The 6,612-nt window shown below is 57.0% G+C and overlaps 1 protein-coding gene and 1 long non-coding RNA gene across 2 annotated transcripts in view; one reads left to right on the forward strand and one right to left on the reverse strand.

The window, feature by feature from the left end:
- Positions 1-590, reverse strand: part of CLCF1 (cardiotrophin-like cytokine factor 1) — an 11,228-nt gene extending 10,638 nt beyond the window's left edge. The window contains exon 1 of the mRNA XM_011986983.1: positions 466-590. The gene's annotated coding sequence lies outside the window, so the exon portion shown is untranslated. The remainder of the gene's footprint in view (positions 1-465) is intronic.
- The window catches only part of LOC105544463, a 69,070-nt gene that overhangs the window by 55,403 nt on the left and 7,055 nt on the right, over positions 1-6,612 (forward strand). The gene's annotated exons all lie outside the window — the stretch shown is intronic.

A 6,612-nucleotide genomic window follows, 5' to 3' on the forward strand; every position in this document is an offset into this window, starting at 1 on the left:
GCTGGCGGAGTGGGAGGGCGAGCCGCGGCTCCGGCGAAGCTTTAATAATCCCATCCGCCAGGCCCACTCGCAGGTTTTTTTCGCTCGGTTTCGGGTTTTTTTTTTTTTTTTTTTTCGGTGTGGGACATTCTGCAAACTTTTTTTTTTTTTTCTGACGTGTAAAGCTGTAACCACAAATTGTAGCGGCCCTCCCCGGGGTGGGGGTAGGAGGGGGGAGGAGGGAAGGGAGGGCTTCTGGGGCTCCCTCTCCCTCCCACAGCACCGAGGGGGGGTGAGGTGAGGCGAGGCTGTGGCGGTACCACCCTGGGCCTCCTGGGGGAGGGGGCGGGGAGGCCATCAGTCCGTCTGAGGACTCCCGGGAGCCGGTGGACAGCGCCGACTTCGGGTGGGCTTCTCCCCTGGCGTTGGCCTGGGGACACCACCCCCTGCCCCCTGCCCGGTGCGGGGTCCCAGCTCCCACCCTACCTCTGCCTGTGCGGGGTCCCTGCTCCCACCCTACCTCTGCCTCCTCATCTCTAACCTTCCCTCCTCCTCCCCCTTGAGTAAATGCAATGACACATTCTCCCAAATGCCAGCAAGCTGGCCTGGGAGCAAGTGATGGTGTTTTTCCTGCTGCCCTTTGTCTGGGCTGACCGCCCCCCTTGCCTATTGTCCCGCCGCTTGTCCCATGTCCAAAAGCTAGAGCTAAGCGAGGCGCTGGGGCTGGGGCAGGTGACTAACCAGCTCACAATGCCCCCTGCGGGGGAGGAAGAGGGCACCACAGGCCCACTGCCCGGCCCAGAGGCGAGAAGAGGCCACTTGGCGGGACTTTTTCCCTCAAGTTCACAAGGTTCTTCATTCTTCCTCCAGTGACCAGGGAGAATGCACATGGGTGGGGGATTTGTAATTCATTAATCAGCACGAGGCACCGGACCAGTTTCAACACCACAGGCTTCTTGGGTGACTCAGCGGGAATGCTCCGATTCAAGGCGATGGACCGCCTGAGCGTCCCCATTTGTGAAATGCTTCCCCATGAAGACGCCTGGCAATCTCCTTCCTTTGGGGTTTCGGGTTGTTGGTTTTTCCGGTGGTGAGGTGGGGGTGGCTTGGCAGTGAGGGCTCCCCCTCCTTCCCGCAGGCCTGGGTTGGGACTTGCTGGGCAGGATACCTGGGGGTATGCCTGGACCCTCCCAGGGGGGTCTGCTCCTCCCTCTCCAAGGGTGCCAGGGAGAACATGCTCAGTGAAGGCAGCTCTCACCCAGGGCTGGGGACTGCCCTGCTTCATGATTTTCCTGGGGGACAGTCATGTGGTCCCCAAGGCTTGGGTGCCCTATAACCACACCACCAATTAAATCACTGGGTAATAAGTTGCTTTTGTTGTTGTTTATTTATTGTTTCAAAGTGGGAGAGGCCAGTGGTGGGCCAGACCTGGAAGGTGATGCCTCTGCCTGGAGTGGCATCCAAGATTTGTCCCCCACTACTTCCTGGTGCCCCTGGAAGAAAGGGAGGGCACTCTGCCAGTCCAGCCCCAGCGCCTCCAGCCTGTGGCCTGGGCAGGCATCCTGATCATGGCCAGTGCTGGGTCCCGGGGCAGCTCTTCCCTTCTCTGTACTGCGAGCACTGAGCTGGGGGGGCGGGGGGGTGGGGAAGAAGTTTGTTTTCAATTACCTCACTGGAGTGGGACAGACTTTGTTGTTGGGTTTTTTTTTCCCCTCTCTCTCCTTTCTTCCTTTTTTTTCCTAAACAAGGAGAAAAAGAGCTGGGAAAGGAGAGCTGGCTTGGGTTGGGGGGCAGGGGACTTTGAGGGACCTCAGTAGCAGCACTGATGAAAACTGCCTGGAGGGACCCTTGTGAAAAGTGCTTAGGGCCTCCCTCCACCCCCTACCCCCAACCACTGCACCTCCTCCCTGCCCCCACCAGCCAGGACTCTGGAGTTTCAGTGACATTCCTGGTGGGTGAGCCCAGTGATTTCTTGATGCCCATGCCAAGGTCAAGAAGGCAGATGCCCATGGGTGCATGGCACTGAGGCCAGCCAGGAGGTCCCCCTAGCTCCTACCCTTTCAGAGGGAGGGGGCCAAGAAGGAGGGAGAAGGGGAGCAGCTTCAGCCTCTCCCTCCACCTCGCAGCCGCTCCTTGTGGAGTCTGCACAATGTGGTTTGGATTTGACTGAGCCCCTCAGCACCTTATAAAGCACCTTGCTGAGTCAGGGAGAAAGCAGCCCCAGTGTGGGGGGAGCGGAGGGGAGGGGTGCTGAAGAAAGAGGCGGGGGCAAGAGAAGAGGGGTGAGACCAGAGAAGGGACAAGACTGGGAAGGAAAGAGGAGACACAAAGAGGCAAATGGGTGGGAGTGGGAAAGAGGGGAGGAGGGAGCTGGGAGGAAGAGGGGGAAGCAGCGGATGGGGGAGAGGAAGAGACTGAAGCAGAAGGTGGGAGTGGACAACACCACCCCCAGCAGACATCCACCTGGGGCCGCCAGAAAGCACTGGTTTGCAGGAACTGAGGGCTGCAGCTCTGAAACAGGGACCCAGGCCAGGTGGGTACAGGGACAATTGACTTTACACACAGCCCCCCAGCCCCCAGTTTGTCTTTGAATCTTAATGTAGTGACCCCACGAGCTGGGAAAGTTGTGTTCTCCCTCTGCCTCTTGTCTGGACTTGCCTCCCTGCCCTCTCCCCTCACCTAGTGGGGGCCAAGCCTCTCCCTTCCCCTCCCCCACCTTCTGCACTGCCAAAGGGAAAAGCAGCTCCATCTCCAAGCTGCCAGTGCCCCTCTGCCATGCCTGGGCAAAGGCAGCAGGCTGGGAGCTGCCAGTTGGGTTGGGTCGGGGGCTGGAATAAAGACGGTGCCTTTATCCTGCCAAGTCCCTAAATGGGGGTAGCTGCTGGGGTTTGGGGAAGAAGGAAGAGAGGAAAGAGCAGGAGTGGCCCCTCCAGGGTTTCCGTAGGATGGGGCAGCACAGGTGGCTGCCCTCTGATTTCCAGCTGGGGGACCTCGGGAAAGTTCCTGCTCCCCTGTGACTCTCAGAGAATCTTGTTAGGAGCCCTTCCAGTGCTGACAATCTGGGGTTGCTGGTGGGAGGGCAGAGCTTAGAGGAGACGCCAGTCCCCCCAGCTCCAGACAAGCATGGGAAAGAGAAGCGCTCCGTCTGCTCCAGGGGCACATTGTGCAGGCACTTTCTCAGTCTCTGCCAGGTCCTGTTAAGGACAGAGAGAGAGCAAGGAAAACCCATCCCTGCCTTTAGGAATTTCACAGTTGGGGCTTACATCTGTAATCCCAGCACTTTGGGAGGCCCAGGCAGGAGGATTGCTTGAGGAATTTGAGACGAACCTGGGCAACATAGAGACCCCCATCTCTACCAAAAATTTAAAACTTAGCCGGACATGGTGGTGCGTGCCTGTAGTCCCAGCTAATCAGGTGGCTGAGGCTGGAGGATTGCTTGAGCCCAAGAGTTTGAGGCTGCAGTGAGCTATGACCACTACACATGGTCTTTGTTGCCTGGGGCAACAAAGCAAGACCCTCTCTCAAAAGAAAAGGAAAGAATTCCAGTCTAGGGACACTCATTAAACTGTCTGACATCAGCCATAGGTGGCAGTGGGTACATTTAGGGCAAGGAGGATGGTGGGAGGAGAGCTTCCTGGAGGAGGTAGAGCTTTGGGGCAGAAATGTGGATGGACTGAGCTAGAAGGGCAGTGGCAACCACAGGCAAAGTGCCAAGGTAGCACCAGGTGCAGTCCAGGATTCCCTGCAGCGGACACAGAGCTGCTCTGAGAGTCAGGAAACCTCCATTCCAATTGGCCAGTGTGACCTTGGGACAAGCCTGTCACCTCTCTGTGTGATGGGGTCTGACCACCTCTGCCCTCCTCTCCACAGGATGGTGGGCGTAGTCTGTGAGCTGATAAGGGGCCACTGGCTTGCTGCCTTCTCTGGCCTTTTAAAGATTCCAGGCCTCACCATCCACAGGGGGGTGTCAGGTCAGGCCCTCAAGAAATGTGGCTGGCTGGGGGCCAGAGCTGGCACCAGGTGATGACTGAGCTGCCCTCCAAGGGGTGAGGGTGAGTCAGTGTAGGTTCAGGGACTGGCCAGGGTCCCACCCTTCCTCCCTACATGGTGACATCCCCAAGGAAGGCTCTCCAGGTACCCAAAACACCATGTTGCACACAGCTGCACAGTTAGCACTGATGGGACCCTGGCCCAGGGAGTGTCCAGGTTCCTGAACTAGGGGAGTCTCTAGCTGGTCCCCTCTTGACAGTTGTGTTGGAGAGACCCACAGAGGTGAGTAGGGACACTCATTCATTCATTTGTTCACCAAACGTTCCCTAAGTTTTGGTGCTGGAGACACAGAGAGGAGCCCTAGGGGGTGGGTGGAGGGGCGGAGGCTGACCTGGGTGTTGGGAGGAGAGGCAGATGCCTGCTACAGCGACTCCTCCAGCCTACTGTGATGCTGGTATTTCTTACTAACATTTACTTTGCTGAAATACTAACAATAGTTTACGTGCACGCAGCTGTTCCCCACATCAGGCACAGTGCTAATGCTTTGCGTGGGCTATTTTATTTATTTATTTATTTATTTATTTATTTATTTATTTATTTATTTGAGATAGAGTCTCACTCTGTCGCCCAAGCTGGAGTGCAGTGGCGCGATCTCAGCTCACTGCAAGCTCTGCCTCCCGGGTTCACGCCATTCTCCTGCCTCAGCCTCCGGAGTAGCTGGAACTACAGGCGCCCGCCACCACGCCCGGCTAATTTTTTTTTTTTTTTTTATTTTTACTAGGGACGGGGTTTCACCGTGTTGGCCAGGATGGTCTCGATCTCCTGACCTCATGATCCACCCACCTCGGCCTTCCAAAGTGCAGCGATTACAGGCGTGAGCCACTGCGCCCGGCCTAGTTTATTTCACCTTTGCAGTAACTCCGAGACAGGAGCTATCATTTCCCTATTTATACATGAGGAACCTGAGGCTTCATGAGACAAAGTCACTTGTCTGAGGTCACACAAGCCTGGAAGTGGTAGAACCAGGACTGGAACCCAGTACTATCCAACTTCAGCAACATGCTCTTTAAACTCCACCATGCAGGTGCCAGCCTGAGGAAGGGGGCCAGAGGCACATCTTGAAAAGAGGAGTCTGGGTGCTGGGAACAGACTTCAGCAATAGCAGGACTTGGCTGAGTGCCCCTGGCTATGCCCCTGGCACAGCTGGTCTCTTCAGGTCACTCAGATGTTGCTTGGGGTATAAAGAGAGTCATCCAGTGCCTGGAGAATCCTGGCCTGGAGCACAGGGAGACCTGGGTTTCCTCCCCACCACTGACCCCTTACATGAACTGGCAATGTGCAGCTGAGCCAGGCACTTTGCATCACCTTCCCACACTAGAGGGCTCAGCTAGAACTCTGGATTCCATTAGCAGGGAGTTGGGAATCCCGGAATGAGCATTAAACTGGAAGTTAGATGATCACCCCTGTCCCCGCCCCACCGCCACAGCAGAACAAGAGCAAGGGCTACCCTTTGCTTCCTTTAAAGACGGCAAAGTGAGCCCTAGATAGGTTCAGAGGTCCCACCCAGGACATCCCCTGGGATTCGGTGTCCCCAGGAGGAGGCCTTCCTTTCCACCGCCTCGTGTGCACACCCTCCAGTGTGCGTGTGCAGGCACCACTGGGGCCCCAAGGGCAGGAGGGGGAAGGAAAGGCAGGGTGTGTGTGTGTGTGTGTGTGTATGTGTATATGCACACACTTTCCCTTGCCCTCCAGTAGGCAGGAGCCCAGAGGCCCTGCCTCACCCTAAGCTGGCTGTGATGTCAGCGGAAACCCGGAGGCAGAGGGCCTCTTCTGACCTCAGCAATGGCCCTACCCTGCCCTGGGTCCCCACCCACACCTGACCCAGCTCAGGCTTCCCAAAGGACTCCCCCCAATACTTCCTGCTTCCCGGGGAAGCCAGAGAGAAGCTGAGAGGAACAGGGCCTTCTGCCTGTCCCTCTCCTGCCCTAGCTGGGCTCTGCCTCCTGATCTGCCAGGGTGTCTGGGTGATGGGTGTGTGGAGGGCAGGGCAGAAGGGATACCCCCAGGTGCTCCACTCCTCCCTCGCCCGCCAGGAGCTTTCCCCGCCGTTCTCCCAGGATGTTCCATTGCCCTGGCCAGCCCATGCCGCGGGCTCCGTGACTCCGTCTCCCCTGGCAGAGGAGTGGGGTTGCCTCTCCCTGGGCTGGAAGATCTTTATCCTGCCCTGCTGAGTCATGCCGGCTCCTCCCGGACTCTCCTCTCCCTCCTACCCCGCTGTCCTCCCCTCCGTCAGGCTTCTCCCAGCTTTCTCCAGACTGCCTGGGCTCCCCAGGGTCAAAGGATGGACACCACCTTCCCTGGGGCCATCCCAGTGATGGGAAGCCCCATCTCATGGGCCTGCCATTCCAGTACCACTGAGAGAGTGCCTGCTCTGCCTCCACCAGCTGTGTGACCCCCACCAAGTCTCTAACCCTCCACACCTCTGTTTTCTCCATGTAAAACTGAGTAAGGCACAACTGAGTGAATATAGGTCAAATTGCTGGCACTTAGAAGCAATCAATGACGTTTTATTTATTTACTTATTTATTTATTTATTTATTTTTGAGACAGTCCAGGCTGGAGTGCAGTGGCATAATCATGGCT

Source organism: Mandrillus leucophaeus, unplaced genomic scaffold (genome assembly GCF_000951045.1).
Source record: "Mandrillus leucophaeus isolate KB7577 unplaced genomic scaffold, Mleu.le_1.0 Scaffold30, whole genome shotgun sequence".
Lineage (NCBI taxonomy): Eukaryota > Metazoa > Chordata > Mammalia > Primates > Cercopithecidae > Mandrillus > Mandrillus leucophaeus.